Source organism: Urocampus carinirostris, chromosome 18 (genome assembly GCF_059441175.1).
Source record: "Urocampus carinirostris isolate Australia breed hairy pipefish chromosome 18, RoL_Ucar_1.0, whole genome shotgun sequence".
Taxonomy (NCBI): Eukaryota; Metazoa; Chordata; class Actinopteri; order Syngnathiformes; family Syngnathidae; genus Urocampus; species Urocampus carinirostris.
The window spans coordinates 20,600,977-20,626,502 of record NC_142366.1 but is presented as its reverse complement, the minus strand read 5'-3'; the positions used below and the strand labels follow the sequence as shown (position 1 = coordinate 20,626,502).

General features: G+C 37.3%; 1 protein-coding gene across 4 annotated transcripts in view; it reads right to left on the bottom strand.

Moving 5' to 3' along the window:
- zfhx4 (zinc finger homeobox 4) overlaps positions 1-25,526 on the bottom strand; it is a 227,581-nt gene that overhangs the window by 131,055 nt on the left and 71,000 nt on the right. Inside the window, exon 1 of one of the 4 annotated variants that reach the window (XM_088321848.1) lies at positions 22,745-23,152. The exons of the other annotated variants lie outside the window; for them this stretch is intronic. The gene's annotated coding sequence lies outside the window, so the exon portion shown is untranslated. Of the gene's footprint in view, positions 1-22,744; positions 23,153-25,526 lie in introns of those variants that run through there. 4 annotated transcript variants of the gene reach the window in all.

The window sequence follows — 25,526 nt, the reverse complement described above, 5'->3', positions numbered from 1 at the left end:
ATCTGATAGTGTAAGCGGCTTGCTTCCAGCGTCCAGCGAGCACCGGATCGCGGGCGCTGCCCTTACTCTTTCTATCAATAAACTTGTGGTTAAGGGTACGCATTTGGGTCCTGATTCCGTTATGGTCATGACAAATATGCATGGAAAAAGTCATTTTTTGCATAAATTTGATATATATTTTGATGAATTAAAAAGAATACCTGACTAAAAACACTTCAAGTTCAGGAAAATTTAGCCAGCTATTTGATTATTGGCCTTGAGTGCAGTACATATCAATGCTTCATGATTTTTGTTTTTAGGGGGGACAGAAAAGGACACTGGAAACAATAGTGTCACCAAGAAACCCTTATTTAATCTGTAGTACTTTATTTTACCATTTCCAGCCCGTGGGTTGAATCGAAAGACCACATGTGGCCAGCGGGCCGTAATTTGCGCATCCCTGGTCTAGGGCCAACATGCTGACAGGAGCAGTATGACGAACCCTTTCATTGTTAAATGTAATAATAGCGTTATAACCTTTTTAAATGGTTATTTACAAAGTAACCATTTTTGCTTTGACATTTATAATGATACGGTCCATGAAACCTCGTGGATATTTGCTCATGCTGGGAAAAAAGGCTGCACTCTGCTTTTATTAAAGGGACAACGTGTAGTATTTGACCACAAGATATGATACCGTGAAATGGATTTTTTTTTGACCAGCCTTTTATAAGGTTTTTGGTTTTTCTAAGTACCTGTAGTGGCACGATGGTGGACAATCTTTGTAAAATAAATAAAAATGTCTCAACCTAAGAGTATTTAATAAAATACACATTCATATAGTGTTTTATGTACTTTTGCTTATTATTTGAATCGATATTGTTTATTTCTTTTGTTGTTTATTCGTTTTTTTTTTTTATGAATGACGTTTTATTACCAATGTAAGGCGCTAAGAATTACACAAAGTCCCTTGATTTTATTTGAGAAACAAATGAAAATATCTAAAAATATGGGAAGAAAAGGACATGTATCAACATGGGGTAAGATCTATATGCTTACAATGTTTTCCTGTCTGTCACTGTTCATTGAAAGTGTTGATAGAACTGTGTCTAGATTTCACTTTTTTACAATACCAAGATTGCAGCGCAGGTTATCGCCCAGTTGTGATTTCATCTGATGCGATACCAGCAGGACTGAAATTCGGCTTTTGGTTGGATTTTCTTTAATCTAAATTCAGCCCAAATTTTAATTTAATTACGTTTTTTCACCACTAGGAGGCGCTAAAGAATATACACAACGCTCCTTGAACAATTCCTTTTCATGCAAAAAGAGACAAAGCTCCCCTTTAGTATTTAGTCTGGAGCAGAGCGCTGATTCATCAGCCAAAACCACTGACAAAAAACGCCCTCTGTTAATACCTACAATTTCATACACAGGAACATTCCTACACCCACTCTGCTCTTCTTCTTTTCTTCCCACTGTAACACAAAAGCCTCATTCCCCCTTCCATTCTTCCTTTTAAAACGCAAATAATTAAAGATTATTCCGTGGCCGGTGCCAGGCAGGAAAGTCCGGGTTTGAGAAAGATAGTTTTGGCTCGTGTCTCCCAAGGAGACTTGAAGACACAGGCTAGCCTGTTTTAAATCATTCCACTTAGAAAGAGAAAACAAGAAAATACATCTTCAGGGTTTTTGAAACCCCTAAAAAAGACAAACAATAACAATCACATTGATTTTGTCTTCATTGTCATTGATATCAACGTATCGTGCATTGTGTTCTGCAGAAAGGGGGAACTGAATGGGAAAGGTGCTCAGTTTGGGTGGGTGTGACTATGATAGGCTGGGGTATGGTGTCAATCAAACGGCGGTGGGTGAATTCCCTAAAGCAGTGGTTGTCAACTCGGGGGTTGGAACCCAAAATTGTGTCGTGGACCCGTTTTTAGCGGGTTGCAGGGCTTTTCCTCGACAAAATAATGCTAAAAAGGAGAAAACAACGGAGGGTCATTTACACTCCTGAACAGTAGATGGCAACAATGCCTTGCTTGATCTCTTCTACCTCTTCAGTCGATCGACGCGTTTGAAAGAGACCAGATTTCATTTTAATAGGATTTGTTGTTTGTATTTTCTTTTTCAGTCACAAAAAATTGGTCCCAAGAAAATTATAGAAAGTGGAAAACAGTGACAATATGTGAAAATGGTATTTGCCATTGCAGCGTGCTGAAATATAGAGTTAAATTAAAAACCATTATATTTTTAGCTTTTTACCAGTATATCAATATTGTTTAAATACATAATCAAAAAAAAATATCGATGATTAGGTACACTCTTTATCAATATTTTGAGTTTATTTTAGTATGTGGCTATTTTAAAGAAGTTTTAGGGGGTTGCTTATATGCTTGGGCTTTGCTTTAAATTGCACAATTCCTAATTGGATACATTTGAAATGTCAGACCAACAAATTTGAAATATCTGCTTTCACGGGGCTCTAACACTAATCTGGTGGACAGATTGGGCACTGCAGCTCATATCCAACGACCACCCCAAGCATCTGAATCCAATCTTAGATCGCCCGGCAACATTAGCCCATTTCGCGCGTAAAAGTAAAATAACAAGTAAATATACTTGAAAAAAAAACTAAAAGTAAGCAAAATAATCCATCGTTTGCAAAATGAGACACACCTATTTTAAAGGGACAGTGTGTACTATTCAAACACTAATTTGCTTTTTAATTATTGAATAAATAAATACATCAATTTATCAATGGTTGCATATATATTTGATAAGAAATAAGTATTGAAAAAATCTGGTATATTTTTTCTCCATACATTGCTGCGGTATTGGACCCAAACGCCAATCATCTGAGCCCGGAGTGACGTACAGGGAGTATAACCGATTTCATGGGACGGCGCGGACAAATGTGAGGATTTTTGATTAATTTGATTGGCTGACGCGCCGAGGTCCCGTGATGGTGTTTGTCAATTTGCGTCTTTGTCTTTGGCAAACAAGCGAGGAAATGTATTGTCATGAGATGTCCGATACTATTTTGGTGGCTTACATTCTGCAAACTTTAACCCTCATTCTATAGCTTGCCTCCATGCTCTTATTTTGGCGGGGGTGGGATTTTCGTGAGCTTTGTGGGCTCGACTTTAAACCCTCAGATGAAGATTTGTATGAGAGACAGAATAAAAATATGCTGAAGTTGAAACATAAAACAAGAAGAAGATAACATGCAAAACCATGTAACCATGCATAAATAAATTGGGAAGTGCACAAATTAAATAGCCAAATTAAAACGACAATGAATTAATTATAAAAGTATAAGTTTAAAATTACATTAAAAACAAAACAAAAAAATAACCATAAAAATGAATAAATAAACAAATACAATTTGAAATGTCAGTAAAAAAGATTATTTAGTGAAAAGAATCCAAAAATATGTAACCGTGAGTAAATAAAATTAGAAATGTATGAATGAAATAAACACATTAGAAGGGCAATGAATTGATTAAAAAAGCATTTTGAAATTACATTTTAAAATAAATAAATGTTGAAATAACTGTATACATAAAAATGAATAAGAAATAAATAATAACGTGTTAAAATGTCAGTATTAAACATGATGAAAAAATACAAAAAATATGTAACATTAATATAATGGTGTGAGAAATGCACAAATGAAATAAAAAGAATAAAAGTGCAATTAAACATGTTTAAGATTGAATGCAATATGAATAAAAAGGAAACCCAAATCAATAATTGAATAAATGAATAAATAATAGCGTTTGAATATAAAAAATAGTAGAAAAAAGATGACAAACATAAAAATATATAGAAGTGAAAATGCATATATCAACCAAAATAATTGAATGACAATAAAATAATAGAAAACTATGCATAATTCTAAATAAATAAATGTGAAAATCCCCATAATATCAGCGAAATAATAAATGTGAAAAATACATAATCAAAACAAAAGTGACAAAAGGAAAAAATACAAAAATAAATTAAATAAAATAAAAATAATAGTACAATGGATATAAAAATTAAAAAGAAATAATACAAACGTGAAAGATTCACGAAAATAATCTTAAAAAATTGCGACAAAAAGTGACAATAAAGATGAGTGTAAAATAACATTTAATTTAATAAAATACAACAACAACAAAAACACCATATAGCTCTAGATGAATAAATTTTTAAAAATGTATTAAAAAACTGAAACTAAATCTCATAAAAAGAAAATACATTTAAGAACAAATATATAGATTTTCTTTTAATTAAGACTAAACATGAACCACTTAATGTACGTGCTCTACACGCTCATAATTTAAATTAAGGCTTGAAAAGTCATTAAAATGAGGACTGTCAACAATTTACACAAAACACTTAACATAAATAATTTGTGTGATGTTATCAAACTACAAAAATTTAAATAAAAAGACAGAGTACAGTCAAACCAAGATACCTTTATCAAATAGTGACAGTTTATTGATTATGTAATTCTTATTTTCCTCTTATATATTTCTGTGTTCCTATTTATGTTTTTCAAAGACCTATTTCTGTTTTGATTTAATATATGATATTCTCCAACTTTAACTCCAATTTCATTTTCAAAAAAGCGTTATGCGCAACAAACAGCGTGCAAAAAATGCAATAATAAGGCACAATATGATAGCAAATAGGAGATAGAGTAAAAAGTATGGATATAAGAAAATATAAGTTAATTACTCGATGAATAACACATTTTCCGTAGATCTGTTTTTTGTTGCATTAGTTATGTATTGAATTATTTATCGAGGCAATTTAGTTCCCTCGAACGCCATATGTGCAGCATGGAAAAAGAAAAAAGTTGAGAAGAAGTGGATGAGTGGTTGCGATTAACAGCCGCTGCCAATGTGACATGTCACGGCTGTCAACGGAGAGAAAAAACATGCAACGGCTGCAATGAAAGATGACAAAGAACATGCCACAGACACCAGTGACAAGACAATAGAGCACATGCGTCAAACGCATGGCCTGCGGGCCAGATATGTTCCGCCACGTTATTTTACGTGACCCATGAGAGCTTAATAATAATAATAATAATAATAATTTCCTTGTATTGTCATTCTGTGTAACAATGTACACAGAACGAAATGTCGATCGCACCTGACCCGTTGTAGCGAGCCGATGCAGCCGCAGCCAACAGAGGGCGCCGCCGACCACTTTTTAAGTCTTAGGAATGACTCGGCCGGGGCGCGAACCACCGACCTCCCAGTCTCAAAGTCTGAAAAGTAAACGGGTGTTTTGCCAGAAACTACATTTCCCATAATGCATGTCAACTAAGACACCAGTATTTTGGATCAACGCCAAAGAGTGGAATCGTGAAATAAATTATCCTAAAAAAGTCAAATATATATTGATGTTTTGCCATACATACAGGATTGTGCTTGTATCTAGAATTGCTTGTATCTCAAACTAATTTTCCCCATCAGAAATAACTGAAAACCAATTAATCCGTTCCTGGCCTCCCAAAATCATCCATTTTAAACCTAAACAGGAATAAAACATATTTTCCTGATAACTTCAAACACATTAAAAAAGTATCATAGAAATACAGTAATATGCTAAATAAGATGACAAAACAATGATTTAGATGGGATAGTGTGTATTATTTGACGAATAGATGTTGCTGTGGAAAGGTGAAGCAACTGGTAACTAAAGTTACAAAGCATAAGAAAGAATACAAACTATGGATACTCAAAGTGACCAAAACACACCATTTAACGACGATATTTATTTTGCCCAATCTTTTTGAGGCTTTTGAGCAAGATGGCGGATAATCATGTTAGCTGAGAATCGTGTAAAATAAAAGCTTATTTCTTTGCATGTTTATATAGTAGTTTATGTATGATTTTGCATATCATGATTTAAATCAATGATGTTTTTTAATGAATGCAGTTTTTCTCCCAAGGAGGCACTTAAAAATAGAAACTGTCCCTTTAAAGCCCTGGCCTCTAGTGGTAATTTCACTAAAATCACTGCAAAGCTAAATATCAAATTTAGTGCCTGAAAACAGGACTTAAGATATTATTTGGCATTTATTCTGAAAAAAAAATGCTACAGAAAAATTACAAAAATACATCGGATAGTAATACCGCAAAAATACTACAAAAAAACACCACTGTATTAATACTAAAATACAAAAACACTACTACATAAATACTGTGAAAATACAACTACAATGATACTGCAAAAATATAACGGGAAAATATACAGAAATAATATAAAAATGGGTGGTTTGTCTGTTCAATCACTTAACCACAAGGGTCAAGGGGGCACCATTTCCTGTGGTGTGTCTTGGGCGAGTACAGCCAGGTAACGCCCAGCCCTCTCCGGCCATACTACTACAGTAATATTATAATACAAAAATACTACTACAGAAATATTACCAAAGTCTGACTACAGAAACACCAATAAAAATACAATAACAAACTAGTAATACTATAAAACCAAATGTCGAAATAGCCTTATATATTATTTTGCTTACATTGTGTGAGTGTTTTAAATGACACAAATCATTTTGGAAACAAATATGAAAATAAATATATCCTGTAGACGTCTGCATGTTTATTTATTCATAAAAGAAAACTAATGCGGCCCTATTCCTGCTTTACGTGAAGGAATAGTTACATCTATTTTACATACCAATTGAGTTTATTTACCTTTATAAGTTACATCAGGCCCTTAAAGGAAAGCCCTCGGTAAAAATGAGTTTGACACCCCTCTAGTAGAGCACAAAACAGGATATATTTTTTTGCCTTACAGCTCTCCATTTTGTTTGACCTAAAACTGAAAAGCAGGGCTCAGTTGGTCCATGAAATCTCCCCACTTCCACTTTAAAACGCAAAGAATCAGCATATTATTCTGCATTAAATAGCCGGGCCCGTGGCTAATATCCTGTGGTGGATGCTGAGCAGGCAAGAGAGCCTGAGAAAAGGGGACTGAGAACAGTAAGGAGGAGAGGAGGGAAGGGGGGAAAAAAATCCCCTTTTTCTGTTTTCCCTGAAGAGATTGATGAAGGCCCAGCAAGATGAGAGAGAGGGGAGGGTAACACAATCCCGACTGGCGCGGGACCAACAGCAACAAAAACATTTAGATAACCGGGCTCAATAATGTACGATTTCAATGAGGACAAAAATTACATTTCCTAGAGATAACATGCCCTCTTCCCATAACAAGGAATCCTGAGTTCGCCCCATGCAAGAGAAGGAGTTGTATGCTAGCTAGTGTAGCGTTATCCTAACTGAATTAGTGTTCTTTGACCCCACCAGAGAATGCAATATTTGGATATGTTCACCTATGAATCTTTTTTAAATCCTTTCTCTGATTTGAAAAAAAAAGTATTGGGGGTTCATAGACCTTTTCATGGTAAAATTCAAGCACTTTTTAAGACTTTCAAAGAAAGCTTTTCAATGGCTCCAGTCACATAAAATAAGAAAATTACCTTAATTTTATTACATGGCACATGATAAATGTCCATTTCAGTGAAATATCCTTCATATGAATGGAGAGAGGTGCATGCTGTGCGTGGATTTGTGTCACGTTTTAAGCTATTGTTTGTATTTTCACTTTTCTAATCATCATTCTTTAAAACTACAGCCTCCTGTCATCTTGGTCTATCACCTGTGATGATGACTGACATACAAACTAATGGCAGCCGCTGAATAAATGAGATGGGAGAGAAAAGCCACCAGGCAGGCGTGTCAGCGTCATTTTTAGGCAGACTTGTTTTCCATCCATCCATTATCTGCACTGCTTATCCCAAATAGGGTCACGGGGGTGCTGGAGCCCATCCCAGCTATGTTCGGGCAGTGGGCAGGGGACACCCTGAACTGGAATCCAGACAGTCGCAGGGCACACAGAGACAGACAACTCACTTGTTGATTCACACCTAGGGACAATTAGGACCGGCCAATTAACCTGACATGCATGTTTTTGGAATGTGGGAGGAAACCGGAGTGCCCGGAGGAAACCCACGCAAGCATGGGGAGAACATGCAAACTCCACACAGGAAGGTTCAATCTCATGACCTCAGAACTGTGCCGCACACGCGCTAACCACTGCACCGCCGTGCTACCCAGACTTGTTTTAGTTTTCAACATCTAACACATGGTCTATTGAGTCAGACTGACTAAAACCATGGCAAAAAAATGTGGTATTTACAAGCACTTTACCCAAAAATTCAACCTGGAAAACACAACAGTAAAATGCAAACATTTTCAATGATTTCAAGCAGCCATTCGAACCCTAGCTAGAAGAGGCAATTTCGCAACTCCTGAACTAAAAAACAATTTAAAATTATGTAGAATTTGGGTGGCCAAACTTTTCAATAAGCGGGCCGGATTTGGTAAACTGAAAATATGTGTGGGCCTCTTCAGCCTGGCATTCTTTGAACAATCTTTAATAAATTCACCAAAAGGTTTGCTATGTTTAGCGATCAACGTCGCAACATCGTAGCTCGCCTTTGTACCATTTTTATTTGACTCACAAGGTCTCATGAAAAAGTACCCATGTACCCAATAATCACAAGAAGTCTCAAAGGGCTGTACAGACAATACAGATCATTGACATGAAATATAGGCCATAACAGATAAAAAAGTAATTTTACATAAAAACACTACAGAAATACAACAGAAATACTACAACAGAAGTACTACAAAAATACTATGAAAAATATACTACAAAAACAAGCTATTCAACAGAATAACTCCAGAAATAAGACAAAAATACGACGGAAATACCACAGAAATACTACGATGTATATACTAGAAACATCCTACTAAAAAAAACATCACAAACCCCAATGTCTGATATGTTTGCATAGAATGATTCTTAACGTTGTTATCAAAACAATAAAGACAATTCTAATTCTAATCCTAATTGATTGACGGCGCAGGAGACAAAATGGCGGCGCAGGGGCTAATGAGACATGCTAATGAGACATGCTAACAAGTCATGGTAAGGGCTACAAGTTAAGAAGACATGTTAACGGCTACATGCTAACAGGTAGATGCATGGAGGGCGGCAGTAGCTCAGGAGGTAGAGCGCTCGTCTTTAGACCGAGAGGTGTGTGAGTGTGTGTGCGAATGGGTTAGTGTGAAGCACATTGTAAAGTGCTTTGGGAGGTCTTCAGTGACTTGAAAAGCAGGATATAAATGCAAATCGAAAGTAATGAAGTTACATTACTGCAATTTTATGGTATTGAGGTTACGTTACGGATTACATGCAGTCCAAATTATTAAAATTAGATGATTTAGTAAAAATGTTCACTGCATAATTGCCATTTAAGGTCAAGAAAAACATAGTGCCAGACAACATCCATAAATTATTCATTCGTAAAGATGAAATTAAAACTTAAGGGGCTGTAGTAAATTCATAATCCCAGAGGTGAGAACCACCAGGAGAAGTATGTGTGTGTCTGTGTGTGGAGTCAAACTCTGGAACCGTTTGCAAGACGAGATCAAACAATGTCCAACTATTCACTTGTTCAAATTTAAATACAAAAAAAACATTCCTGGCGGAATACAGAGATGAAGAAAATCGGGTATGAGTTATACGAGAGATTGGGAATAGTGCGTCTAGAACTATGATTAACTTTGTGTTATTGTTGCTGTTGTTACATCATAACTGTTATTATTAATATTATTACAATTGTTGTTATAAAATTGGTATGCAGGGTTGGGTAGGGTTACTTTAACTGGATTATTTTTTATTACTTTTGGATTACTCCAATAAAATTACTAAATTTTGTGCAGGCTTGGGGAGAAACGGAAAAAATTATGTTGGCAAGCTGTTAGGATTTATTTTCATTTTGTTTCTGTCGCATTTCATGTTAGTTTTGCCGGATCAAAGAGATCAAAGCCAGGAGAGAAAGCTTACCACGTGTTGTGAGTCATAATTGTATTCATATTTAGTTTATTTTGTCTTTTATTAGCATATTTGGTATTGGAGTAATCCAAAAGTAATTGAAAGTAATCCAGTTAAAGTAACCCTACCCAACCCTGTTGGTATGTGTAATAGGGAAGATGAAGGGGTAGGGGATATAAGCATTTGCTTCTGACAACCCCTTTTCGAACATATTATATAATAATATTTTGTTGTTGAGTTATTGTTTTTGTTCTGATTTATTTTAATTTTCGAATCAAGTTTTCATTTATTCGTTCACATTTTTCAACAGGTAACTAGTAACTGTATTACATTTCTAAAGTAACTCTCACGACCCTGCATGTATATAACCGCAGAAGTAACTGGGACACGCAGTGTTCTCATTTGCCCGCGTCCCTGCGTCCTAGACGCATCATTTTTGCTGGGGACGCATAGTCTCAAATCACCGGGACGCAACTTTTTTGACACAAAATTGTCATTATTACCCGATTACATTTTTTTTAAACAAAGATTTACCACACTCCAAACTTTTCATCAGGCAGATCCGGCAGATGTTGTTTTGGTCTCGCGGTTTGAGTTTTCGTCTGAACGCCGATCTCGAGGACTGTGGTGAAAAGTCAGTCTCTTTAGAGAACCGGCTTTTTCGGCTCAACTCATTCAAGAGCGCAGGCTCTCAAAATGGCTCTCAAACGGCTCACTTGCTTTGATGCATTATATTACGAATTATGATGTTGTATAAAGAAGTTAAGAAAAAAAGGAAGTATAAAATGGGGAAAATGAAAAAAAAGACAGGCTTGTGGTTATCCCTTTAATCGGTATATTACCGACAATAATTTGATGCAGAAAATGAATTAATAATTTGATGATTAAAACTGAATAAATATATATATTTATATTATATATTTGTCGCCGATTTACAATTTCAACCTCGATAACATAAAATTTGGGGGACCCATAGATCTCTGTTGGGACCCATAGATTTTTGAGCATGCGAGTCCCCGGGACTCATCACTTTTCAGAGGTAAAATGAACACTGGACACGGTTGGAAGGGAAAGCCATGTGTCCGCTGGGCCCACTCTGCAGAAAACACTCCCTATCCGCAAGCCTACTTGATCCCCTCGCAAGTGCTTCGGGGTCATGGCCAGATTGCTATCGTCGGCCGACGCTCACTTCCTTTCACGCCAAAGTCTGTCAAGTTGCTTCAGAAAGGGGGAAAAATTGAGAGAGGCAGAAAAAAAGAGAAAAAAAGAGAGAGAGAGGAAGTCTTTGTCCTGTTTCCTCCGCTGGCCTTCATTTGCATATGAAAAGCGGGCAAAGGCGTGCAAAAGGTCAAAGAAAGAGTATCCTGTCCAATAACAGGCAACAAAAACAAGCTCCGTCGGCTTTTGTGGCATTGCATGTTCCAGCGAACCCCCCTCCCTCGTCCGACGATGACGGTTGATCATAAATTAGGCGTAAAAGTCGAGTCGGGTGCCATGGAAGGCAGGGTGGCGATTTGAAACGCTCACATAAAACACACCTGCTTCGCACATCAGGGGTGGCGCAAAATGACGTGTGGCGGTGCTTGAGCTCCTGCCCCCCGGAAAGCGCGACCTTGTGGAAAGTTGGTTTTCATTTTTAATTTTTGTGTCATAACTAAAAGGTGAACTGAGGTCATTAATGACTGAGGGGTCTTTTAGACAAGGTTGGACTTTAAACCCTTGTTTAGAATGTCTAGAAATGTTTCGTTTGGATCAAAGAAAAACACTGGGGCGGTTGAAAATCCATGTTTAATTTAGCACCATGCGGGAGAAAAGTTTTTATAGACATAAGGTGAAAAACCATTTCATATCTATATATCTATCTATTTATCCATTATGAAGTACAGTGACTCTGAAAGTAAAGAAAATCAACCATTTAATGGAGATTTAGAGACGCTGTTGTGGTCAAAAACGGAGAACAAGGATTTTAAAGTTTTTTTCAGTTATACATTACCAGTAAAATAAAAATAAAAATAATTTTTTTGCACCAGCTCCCTTTTTTAAGATTTTTAAAGATTTTTTTACATTGTAATCAATACCTAAATGAACCACAACAAAACTCAGTTTTTCCTCCGCCGTACTTTTAAATATGCACACTTGTATGCTTGTCTATGTTGTTGGAACTCGGCTGCACCGCAACAGGGGGCACCCGTGCCCTATCGTGTGGTGCGCCCTGTGTAGTGTTAAATACAGAAATAAAACCGGCTACGGAGACTGCGCCTTTTAACTCGGTAAAATACGGTTATATATATATATATACATTTTGCCTTTTTAATAATGCTTATAATGAAACGTGTCAATATTCCATAAAGACTAAAAAGTATTTTTTTTTGCATGAATGTGAACAGGTTTATTTTGTCTACATGGTAAAGGGACACAATGTAACATTTAACCACTAAATGTCACTGTGAAAACGAGTGCTACAAACCACAAGGAAGTTTATAAACTACAGAAACCAAAAAGTGGTCAAACCACTCCATGTTTCTTCTCATTTTTTGCCAGCATTTCACAAGGTTTTCTTTTTTTTTCACTGTTAGCAGCAAGGTGGCGGACAATTGTGCCAGCTCCCTCTATAGGTGTGCCTCATTTTATGTCAGATAAATTCAAATTTATGATTATACAATTACACGATTAGTTTTAAATCATGCATGTGTATATGGTATTTTGTGAAGTTTTGCTTGTTATTGAAATGAATATTGTTTTTTTTATTTTTTAAACAAATAAAGTTGTTTACCACCAAGAGGCAGTAATGAATACACAATGTACCTCTATGTTTACACTTTCTCAAAAAATAATACACATAAAAAAGAGCATTTTTGCCTCCAATAGAATATCAATGCACGCTATTTCTCTTTATGAAATGATCCAGTGTGTATGATGTTAACGCTACTTGAGCCACATCTTAATCAGGCCCAAATTATGCATTTTTTTTTCATTGTACATATCACCTTACATGACACCTTATGTCAGCCAGAATTTGAAACTGACCCAAAAACACCGTCCTGATGCTGTCTAAAGACAGCAGGCAAAAGTGGGGGCAAAGGGGGGTTAGCATTTCATCTCCCTTTCATCTCTGTCACCCAGTCAAGCATTCAATGCCCCATTCAGCGCCTGGCCAGCATTATGCAAAATAATGCTAATCTCCTTCCCCGTGCTTTCACACTTGTATAAACTGCCGATCCGGCCTCTGAAAAGCAATTATATCAGTTTACGTTGCTGTCAAAAAACAGGATTAGCATACGACGACTAGCTAGGCCACCTTTGGCTGCTGAGCTCGTCGGCCGCCAGAGAGCAGGCGCGCTTACAAAACGGTGACGCTTTTACGCTAACAGTTTCTCGAGGCCATGTGTCGTTTTGTTTGACTTGACACAATCCGTCCCGTGTTCCGTAATCGAAAACAAACCCGGCGATGTTTCGGTGCCAGTCCGAGCAGACGTTACACATGTGACACACCACTCAACTGCTGTCGGCCAAGCCAGAGCCCCCCCGCCGCACATTGACACCACATGCGACGAGCAGACGTGCTGGGCGGGAGGGGAACGGGGGCTTCGGATTCTAGGGCCGCAACGATGAGTCGACGTTGTCCGTAAAAATGAATAATAGAAATAGCCGGCAATGAATACCATTGTCCCTGGACACAATTTTTTAACCGAGTAAGGCATCTTTACAGAATATAATCTCAGTTTGGAGTAGTTCATGCCCAAAAGCAGCAATCTCTCAATCAGTAAATAACGGAAATGAAGGCAACCACATCAAGTACGGATACAAACGTATAAGGTTTGGGAACATTTTAGCCTGGATACGGTGAATTAAAAGACTACAAACGCTGCCCGACCTCCGAACGAGTTCCGGACGGTCGTTCGTAAGTTGAATTTGTTCGTAAGTTGCTTCAGCGCTATATTTTGTATCTTCATGGTTTATATAAATATGTTTAAGGCTTGTATAACCAACCAGTATTGTTTCGTACTAAAAAATAAACATTTCCTAAAATAATTTGCTCTATTAAGATGAATAAAGTGAGGTTTTATTTACTTTTGGACTTTGCGCGTCTTCCGTGGTCAAAAGTGACCGAAAAAAGCGTTCTGACCATTTTCTCAACCGCATTAAGCTTTCTTTTTTCACTCTAATTTCAAAAGGAACGTCTCGCCTCTTCTTTACACTTTACACCAAGCATATTGAATTGATGCACAAGGTATTAAACAATTAAAACGGCAAAGTTCTTAGCCCGCTAGCTATACAGTACACGTTGTATGATTACACACAAACTAGGAAGTAGAAGCCGGATTTCTTCTTCGGGGTGGATGCTGGGTGAGCTCTCACAGCGCCACGCGGCGGAAAGAAGCACTACAGTACTGTCCTCGACTCGGAAAAAGGTGCACACAATAAAAAAATCTAACTTACAGTCATGTCCAGATATTTTTCGACATCCCAAAAAAAATGCTCAAATCTACCGTTTTTCGTAAGTCGAACGGTCGTAAGTAGGGGAGCATCTGTACTTGCAAAGCAGAAATTGCGTGTCATGGCAGTAGTTGGCAACGCACTAACAATTAAAAAAAAAAAACGTTGGTCAGTTGAACGAAACCGACTCTCACTCACCTCGGTAAGATTCAAGTATTAAGCAAGTGCTACAAAGCACAAGGGAGAATACAAGTTCAAGCAAATATGTTTTTGATGACACATCTTGATTCATTTTATGCATTTATATTTCCCAATAAATAGAGTTTTATGCCAGGCTGAGTATTTGAAGTTTAATGCAGTTTTCAGAATAAATGTCATTTGATATAACAATAGAAATGGCAGTCGGTTGTTAACACCATTCGTTTTTTAACTATTGAGAATCGTTAAGTTCTCTGTTACAGACTTTGCAGTTGACCACTGAATGGACTTCACGAAATGCACGCAAGAGTTGTTTTATCTACTGTTCTAATGCCACTAATGAGCCTGTTCTTGGTTTACAGAGGTAAATCCTTACTTGATTAAAATTGATTATTTATTTGCATGTTCCTAAAAAACTGGATAAGGTTTAATTATGGATTTATGTCTCTACTGACTAAACACTGTGCTTAATTGGGTTTGGATTTTTATTTAATTCTGTATGAATCTGCAGTATGTGCAATAAAAGATGTATTCCTTTCAAAACACATTTACACACTTGCTAATACCGCCATTTTGCGCATAAGACTACCGCTTTCCACCCCTTAAGAAAGCCTACAACTTTTCTAATAAATCTACCAGTCCAGAATATATAGGGCAGAGTTTCAACAACAGTTTACACTCACGGTGTTACACCAACAGACCCCGTTTTAGCTGCATGTCTCTATGGAATCCTGTATATGGAAGCTGAATAAACAATCTATGCTCACCATTGAGCAATGTATGAAGAAAATCCACAGAACAAACTATAAACACCCTGAAAACGCCAGCCGAGCACAGAGAGCAATTGGATTGGGTGAGTGGATCTCTGCACACGGCCCGCTCACCTCCCTCTGTCTTGCCAAGCGCCCTCTGTGTGGATTGTAAATACATCTGTCGTTATGATCATTATTATTGATCCAACCGACACTAACAGTGTATCAAAGGTAGGTGCAAGCCAAGGAAAAAAAAATCTTAGAAAGTTTAACTTGTGTGAACTAAGCTACTGTAAATATGAACTGGTTATCTGAGCTGCAGTTTTTGTCGATTTTACTTTCTGGCATAAAAATATATTTTACCCTTGCTCACCCAAAATGGACCTTTGTTGTATGAGGCGGAAAAGTCAGACAAAAGTGGTACAAAGTGGCTCGCAGATCAAAAGAACACTCTATTTTTTTGTTGGCTTTGACCACTAAAATGAAGTCAGTATCTTGCTGCTTGCACATACTTTCTGCTTTGTTTCTTTCCACTATTTTTTTTCTGTCAATCACCAGGTTGTTCAACGTTTTAGCCATTGTTTGTATTTTCCACTTTGTTGCCATCTTGATCCGTAGTTGGCAATACAATTCGCATGACAACGCCATACAAACTAATGCCAGCTGCCGTTAATCACGAGGGAATTAGAAATGCAAATGGCAAAGCGAAGCCACCGGAGGGGAGCCGCCAATGTCATTTTTAAGCAGACACATTTTGCTATCCCTTTTTCAGTGCGTGGTCTATCGAATCAGACTGCAAAGAAACATGGCAACAATGTCAAGCGATTGCAAGCACTTTAGCCAAAATGTAAGAATTTTTCAAACCTTCAAAACACAACATTAAAAGTCAAGTATTTTTAAGTATATCAATCACGCTTACAAACTCAGATAGGAGGTTCCCGACCCCTTGGACTAGTCGATTATTAAAAAAGTCGTTAGATGAAGCCCTATCGGATTCCCTTTTTTTTTTTGAATATGCAAATGAGGGCCCAAGAGGAGCGTGTATGCAAATAAGCGCGGCTTTAATCGGGACTCTTGGGCCTCTCGCACTCTAACCTTCTCGTGTGTGTTGGGGGGAGGTGGTGTCCCGGATCGACAATCCATCCTGACTGGCAGCAGATCATGGGACATTAGTCAGCACAATTAAGCAGGTTGTCATGGCGACTAATAAAATTTGGCAAAGCGGCCAGCCGGAAATTTACATAAGCGAGCTGGTTATGTGCCGGCCCATTATTCTCTCTCCCCGCCGCGCTGCTACAATAGAACCACTTGTATCCCCGGCCTGTGCCCACCGGCGCTACAAGCCCTCCTCGCGCTCGGCAATTTGCATATGTTAATATAATTAAGTGCTAATTACACTAAAACTCGCATATTCACAAGCACCATCCCCAGGAGCTACAAAGAGGCTTGATCTTATTCCAAGTCTTTAACCCTCCTCAGTGATAGTGAGAACACACACGATTGCCTGGGTCTTGTGTGTAGTGGTGTGTCATTCGCGGACGAAAAGGCTTCGTGGGAAGACTCTCGGAAGCTAACGCAGGGAGCCGGCTCCCTACCGATCAAGAGACGCTTTGGTTACTTCTTCGTTCATCGCATGTTTTCAAAAAAATCCATGTTGCGTTCAATGTGTTGAGTATGTAAAAGGTTAAATTTGTTTTCTGCTTTTTAGATCGGTCAATATTTTAATTGATGTTTCCTGAGTTTTTCAGGGATAATATGTTTCACGATTATCTTGTTTTGCATGATACGTTTAAAGTCTTTCTTGTATTTCATAGTTGATTAGTCTTTGCACTGAAAAGTGATGAATCTTTAATTGAAATTATGTTTTGTTGTGTGTGTTTTTTTCAGATGTGCTTATGTTGAAAGTTGCTGGACTACAAAAAGGTTAAAAGGAGTTAAAGGCTGGATGTGGAGTGGAAAAATACATGCTATTATAATTTAATATGATAATGGATTTTAAAATATATCAATCTATTTTGTGCATAATGTTATATTATTATTGGTAATATATAGATTAAAGGAGCCCCCTATTTTACTAGCTTCTTTTTTTGTGCATTTTTTTTCCTTATTTTTCTTCTTTTAGTAACTTTTTCTTCATTTTTTTCCTTTTAGTGTTTATTTTTTCCCTAGCTCATTACCTTTTTTCTTGCTGTTTTTTAGTTTTTCTCTTTTTCTTGCTTTTCTTATTTTTTATCTTCTTTTAATTTTTTTACATTATATCTATGTTTTTTCTACTTTATTTAATTTATTTCATCTTTACTGTTTTCTTCTTTTCTTTTTCTAGCCCTTTACTTACTTGTCCATGCTTTTCTTTCCTTCTTTTTGTCTCATTTTCTCCTTTTTGCTTTCATTGTTCTCTTCCTTACTCTGTTTCCCTAGCGTTTTACTTCTTGATGCTTTTTTTTCATTTTTTTTATCCACTTTCCCCTTTTTTTTATTTTTCTCTTAAGAAAAAAATCCCCTTTTGAGTCATTCTGTGCATACTGTTATAATAATTTGTAATAAATCTATAAACGAAACAAAAACAAACTGAAGAGACATTTTGCGAGTCGAAAAAGCCGGCTCTTTTGTGTGAGCCGAGCTGAGAGCACCGGCTCTCGAAAAAGAGCCGGGATTTCCATCACGAGTTGTGTGTTTGGTGGTGCCCCAGGCCTGACATAGGAAAGCCCACTCCCACCTCCTCACCCCCTCTACAGCACACTTCTTGGCTTCCTTTGCCCCTCACAACAAGGAAACACACCACAAACACACGTGTCATAACACACACGGCGGACTAAAATGGAAAATTCTGCCTGTTAGTTACATTTACAATCGCCTACAAAATAATATGTCTATTCTCTTTTGATTAAGTATTACTTAGTACCTATTAGTTGGATAGTTATTTATGTGGAGGGGAAAAAAAGATTGCTTTTCCAAATAAAAGGTGTGCATTTAAATGGCCACCTAGTGGTACAAAAACAACCTTGATTTGTTAAAAAAAAAACAATATTCATTTGAATAATATCCAAAAATGAATTTGCTATTAGATAAACGTGCATTTTATTAAACACTCATAGGTCGAGAAACTATTTTACATAACATGAGCCTCACCTAGAGGGGGCTGACATCATTGTCCGCCGTATTGCTGTTAAAGGTACCCTCTAAAACGTTTTACAATCAACTTCTAAATATTAAAGTGAATGTCCATTGTTTGGATTGTAATTTTAATCACAATTAAGTGTATAAACTGATTTTTAAAATACAAAAAAAGATGTTTATTTAAACCCTAGAGTTTGCACTTATTTTATCTTCACAAATTATGTCTTTCCTAGAGGAACATTGAGTATTATTAAGCACCTCTCATCCAGTGTGTATCATTTAGCACCTTCTAGTGGTAAAAAAACGTGTGTTTTCAAACATACTTACAAGGAAACTTCTCAAATCTATTCAAGTAAGAAATTGGTTCGTTTTTTTCTTAGGTTAATCAAAAAACTCTGCATTTCAGACCAGGCATGTTGCCACAAATATGTATTCTGAAATAACTAATAATATAAAATAGTGCTTTATCCAGTCCAGTAAAAATGTAATTAACACTTTTTTCAATCTTATGTTTATTAAAAAACTGATTGGAATAATAAGAAAAAATACATTATGATATAAATGTGCAATGTACAGTTGTAGGCCTAGGATTTCGCATTTTTTTACATAGCATTAGCCTCACCTAGAGGGGGCTGAGATTATGATCTTCCATCTTGCTGCTACGGGTGCCCTCAAAAAACAAAAACCTTTTAAAACTCTGAGCAAAAAAATTACAAGTTGGAGTTTAGTCACTTTAGTCTCCGTAGTTTGTATTGTCCCTTGTGCTTTGTAGCACTGGTTTTTGGTCGCACTACAAATTACAACGATGGCCAGTAGTATAATATTAAACACTGTCCCTTTACCTGGAACTGCTAGGGTTATATTTTCTGTCATGTCATGTAGAAATACCGTTTAAAAGACAATATAAAAATATTGATCTTAAGTGTCATAACAAAATGAGAATCTGTTGAATACCTAAAAGCTTTAGAAATAAAACAATAATTTTAAAGTCCAATAAACTAGCATGGTATTTCCTGCATCTAGCACCAATCCAGTTCTTGTATTTCAAGAGTGGACAAACTGAGGAGTCCGGGTTTCTCTGACCTCATAAATCCTGACGATGCACTTTTATAATCCAGTCTTTTTAATTTAAGACAAATGCAGAAAAAAAGGGTAAATTTGGGAAACAGTGGAGCTCTGTATGAGGTGTTGCAAATAATAACAGAATAACTGTTTCTGCATTTTTTGAGGGGGCAGTGTGATGCTCACAGGTGAATCACAGTTTTGAATTAACATTTGCCTTTGAGCAGCCATATCTTTCCTCCTTAGCGGAATAACACAAGATTTTTGGTTAAAATATCACTAAGGTTCTGTTAGCATTTCGAGAAAATATAACGTCAACATTAGCAGCTAGCGATGGTCTAGAAAAAAAACCTTCATGGCTGAAACTTTGAGACCATTTCCAAAATGTCCGCCCCGAGATGGTCAAACAACACTGATATTTTACTTATATTTAACTATTTAGACTATTTTATAGCTCAGATTTTCTTTAAATGATAGGCGAATGATTTCAAAACGCTACTGACTTGCATCGCCGAACATTGAGTGTACATTCAAAACCTTTGCAATAATAAAGCCACCCTTACATGCATTGTTTGTCTTCCATGATATCGCTGTAAAATCAAAATCACGAATAAATAAGTGAGATTTTTTTTAAAAACACGTCCACCGGCATAGAAGCGATTGTGTGACGAGGCGTTTGGGCCTTTTGACAACGTGATGTCCATGAAACGGGAGGAAGCCAAGCGGTCGTGCTACAATTAGAGCACCTTTTGTGCTTTTTCCTTTGCTGCTTTCCCACCAGTGTTTAACAGAAAAACAACATAAGTGGGGACATTTTTATTTCTTTTTTGGGGGTCGGTGGGATTGGGATTTCTCTCCTGCACCGATGCATTTGTATACATATACAGGGAAAAACTGTAGCGATAAAACTGAAATTTTCAATATCTATAATGTATGGTAAACCTAACAGACGGCACAGGATTAATAAAGACTCTTATTGTAGCACATACCCCTTAATGAACGTCTGTAAGGAGTCAAAAGGCCCGCGTCGACCTTTTTCACTAATAACCCGAATGTACGACCTGCTGTTTGAAGCAAATATGAAATGGAAACAGGCGGAAATGGCAAACTCCGGCGTTCGCTCAGCCATGACAGTTTGGGATGTAGCATTATAGGAATGGGTAGAGGATGTTTTACTAATACCTTGCGACTTGGATTACACAGCGTCTTACGCATTCAACCGGACTCTTATTTTCTCTTTCTGGCTTTTTAGGCAAATTGGGTGTCTTTACAGCGCAAAGCAGAGATACAGCCCCTCCTTACCCCCGAGGCCTGTGGGGGATTCACTGAGATGAACATTAAAATGCAGCGATAGCCTTGTTGCAAAGCTTCCCTCTCTCTTTCTCTCTTTTTCTTTTTTCTCTCAGCAGCAGCAGCAAAGGCTTCTAAATCATCCCAGCCTCCTCTATTAGACGGGAGACTTATTGAGGTAGAAACCATAAAAAATGAAGAAGGGAAATTTAATCCCTGAAATATTGATTTGCACATTAATATCAGATAGGCAGAGGGCAATCTAGCTGGGTGGAAATGACACATTGTCGACCCCTAGGAGAGGCTCGAGCCAATCTTCTTGCTGCATGTGTCTCGGGCCCAAGAGTTATAGGACAGGCACCCCCCCTTCTCCCTGCTCTCTCTCTCCATCTCCCATCATCTCCTCCTCTATGTAACCTCTCATCCCCCTCCTGGCGTGTGCACCCTTAATGAAGGCTGCAATACTGCAAATGCATTAGCTTTTAATAATCAAGAAGCATTTTCGAGCCAACAGCTATTGTCCCCAGCCCATCTCTCACACATTTTCTTTTTTTAATTCTAAACCCCCCCACCCCGCCGCTCCCTTTCCACCGCTTTGGGTAAAATGAATACAACGGGCTGCTTAACTAACACCGAGAGATGCAGACTCGAGCCTTTGATAAAGCTCAGACATCATGCAAAAGGGGAAAACAAAAACAAGGGTCTCGCTTTTGCAAACAAACCTTTTAAAAAAAGAGAACTCGTTTGGGAGAAGAGTGAGACAATGGAATCACTAGCTGATGAAATTTAACGCAATTAGGGATCATTCTTTATATTAATCCGATTTGTATGATCCAAAACGAGTGTTTTAAAAAAATTTGATCATTAAAATCCCTTGGTTTGACGTCAAGAATTGAAATAAATTAAATAATTTGTGGTTGAAAAAATCATCACATATTCATTTCATAAACACACTAGAATCTGGAAATTGTTTGAACCCTTGTGTCGTCTTTGTCAAATTGAAAAAAAATCCCGAAAGGATATTTTATTTACCTTTAAATGGTATGACTTTTCCTAAATTGGTCCTAACAGCAGACCAATACAATATTGTTCAATATTCGGATTATCATTTAAGCTGTGTAAAAGGTACAAAGATGGTCCTTAAAATGAGGAGAACGCGAGAGATCAACCACACCAAATTGTCGAGATATAATTAAGCGATGAGAACTCAATTCAAAAAGAGAGAAAAAAATAAATAAAGAGTAAAGGCAGGCGATACATCATAGATTTTAGTTTAGAAAGACGCACAACACGCACGCACACACACTACACGTTTATAAACTCGGTTTAGAGACAGACTGGCCCCTTGGCTCTGATGTTTTTTCCCCTTTGCGATCGATGACCTCCACCCGATCCCACGACCTGTCACTTGTGTCCCACTTTCAGACGTTTTTTTGTTTTTTTCTGCACAAAACTGGTAAAATCTGAAGCAATAAAACGACGGAAAGAAAGAAAATTGTGGTTTTAGAAAATGCTCGGCAAAAACTCAGAATACGGGACTCTAAATGCAAAAACGCTCGAATATCGATATTTAAACAGATTATTACAATAAAACCGTTATTTATCTCTCGGAGGAGCTGAGCGACCAGAAGCCGGACGATCGCTTCTCCGTCCCGGGCGATCGTTCACTTTCGAGGTGGACGCACAAGGAAAACAGCGTTTCGAGATGGAAATGGAAAGAAAAGTAGAAATAAAAAGATGAAAAGCGAAGGGTAATCGGGGGTGGAGGTCAATCGGTTCAGGTACGGGTCCTAGGTCGTCCCTTAAACGCGGACCCGAAACTGGGGAGACGCACGGGGACTGCGCCGGAGCCCCCCTGACTCCAAAAGAGAAAAAAACCACAACACCTGTTCTCCAAACTACCCCCATGTCAGCAAACCAGCAAACCAGATAGATAATCGATAATCCCTTAACGGAGCGCACACACCGACCACTCCATAAAAGTTAAAGGAGCGAACTTACTTTCTTCCCCTTCGGAAGCGGCCACCACCGCTCCTCTTCGCTCGGTGCAAAAAAAAAAAAAAAACAGGAAAAAAATATTCAAAAACACTCACATCCAGCTCGCCGACACAATTAGAAAAACAGGTGAAATCGAAATAATCCTCCCACTTTGCGATGAGGAAAAAAGGGGAGAGGAGGTTGTAGCAAAAAAAAAAAAAAAAAAGAAATCACAAGCGGTCTTTAGAGTCCCTTATTTTGGTTCCGGTAGCGGTGAGAAGACGAACCGAAAGGGGCTTTTTTTGTCCAACGTCTCTTCTGTGGACCGAACGCTCACCAAAACGGTCGAGAAGGAAATGAAAATCCGATATGTCTTTATTCCGCTAATTATTATCGGTTTAGCCCTGTTTTTTTAAAAAAATGGCTGATTAAGTTCAGTGCGCATGTCTTTGTGTGTCCATTTCCCGATATGCACTCTGGGAATGGGTCGAGAGACGGCGAGAGAGAGAGAGAGAGAGAGAGAGAGAGAGAGAGAGAGAGAGAGAGAGAGAGAGAGAGAGAGAGAGAGAGAGAGAGAGAGAGAGAGAGAGAGAGAGAGAGAGAGGGAGAGAGAGAGGGAAGGAGGTAACATAGGCGGAGAGAGCAAAAAAGTGTAATTAGTGAATGTATGAATAGTCCCCTGCATGCAAATTTGAATATAAACAATTAATAAAAAACAAAAAAGTAATAGAAAATCAAACTAAATTCAGCCTGATGTTAATTTTAAGCAGGTTTATCGAGCACAAGAGAAATAATAATACATACCTGCCAACAGTGCCGCTTATTACGTTAGACTGTACTGATTTTCGCCCCTTGAAAACATACCTCCTTTTTTTTAAAAAAAAACGACATTTTTTGGGAAAAATCTAAACAAAAATCTAGAATTGTGGACTATGGCTTCTGTATTTTGAATTTAATCGCATTAAATTCCCATTTTGGTAAAAGTTTACCACATCCGGTTGTGTTTGTTTTTAATATTCCTTATTAATTGATGATTGATTGTGTTTCAGTGCGTGGAAATAAGAGTGTGCATTAAAATATTACGCTTTTCAAAGTCAAAAGGTTGGCAGGTGGTAAAAACAATTAAAAACTTTAAAAAAGCATCTTTTGTGATTGTGATTTAAATGCACAATTCACAATGAAAGGAGTAGAATGGACACGCGGAGAGCGTTTACATAACGTGGAGAGAGTAACCACATACCTGTAAACCTTGTTTTCCCTTATTTTTTACGTCTTTTTGATCATTTTATATTGTGTACGTTGTATAACAAGTTAAAATAATATTTGCTCATGTACTGTATTGCACTATGGATTCTTACACGGCACTTTATTTGTTTGCCCGATGTTTTGTCAAATAAATGACAATAAATGAATAAATGTCAAACAAATAAAAATGACTTGACTTGACCTGTCCAATTCACAATGTGTGTATTTGGGGGGATATGCCATATATATATATATATATATATATATATATATATATATATATATATATATATATATATATATATATATATATATATATATATATATATATATATATATATATATATATATATATATATATATATATATATATATATATATATATATATATATATATATATATATATATATATATACATATATATATATATATATATATATATATATATATATACATATATACAACGTTTTGGCTTCCTTTTGCACATGTTTACCTATTTTAATTTGCTTTACCTGCACTGAAAGGATAAACACTCCAATTCTGTTATACAGTACTTGTATAATGACACTGGAGGCTATTCATTCATTCATGCATTCATTCATTCATATCAATTTTTCTATGGAGGAGGAAAATCGTTTCGGTCATTGGTAGCAGACCACAACACCATTGTCGGGTGGTAATATTGTCGCAATACACCAGCAAATGTTAAAACGTGTTTGCACAAATTATATTTGTTCTTGTTTTTATATTATATAGTCCGCTATATGTATATACATATATACATATATAAATTGCACTTGTTAACAATGGGAACATTTGGCTGAGGTTGACAAGTATGTTAGCATAACATAATTTGGATCTCGGTATGTTATGTTTTAAAATAAAGTCACACGGTTTGTATTGTATAGAACAATTGAATGGGGGGGGTTCACAAGAGGTAGAAAATACTGTAAGTCCCCTTTCAAGGTGCAAACAGTTTGCTGCATGTAGAGAAATCAAAAGATATTTTCGTGTAGTGCAGGGGGTAAAGAAAGTCGGAGCTGGTTTAAAAGTGGAAAGGGGGGGCGGTTCACAATAAGGGTTTGCCATAGCAAGTGAACAACTTGCTCCACTTTTGCAGGCGTGCGCAAACAGACCGGACCGTACCCCGGTGCAACCTCCAGGCACGGTTAGGTTGTCTTGAAACGGGTCTTTAGAGAAGGGAGGGGGAAATTGAGGGGGTCGTGGCTTTCACTTTTTCACTGGATCCTGCAGCTGCCTCCCTGTCCTCCAGGGGGGTTCACAGACTGCAAAAAATCCAAATCAAAATCGACAAACCAGCGATGCGCGCTCGGTTCCGAGTCCGACCGAACCGCTCCTGTGACGGACGTACAAGTATTCGCACGCCGGTGATTTTGTTTGTCAAGCATGGATCTTTTTTTCCTCTTACAAAAAAATGCACATCAACACGAAGGATTTCTCTTTGATTTAAAAAAAAACGACGATTCCGCTTTTATAGGTAAATGGTGCTCTTTACTTACGCTCCTTGAAATTTCGTCTTCTAAAGAAAAATGAACTTGG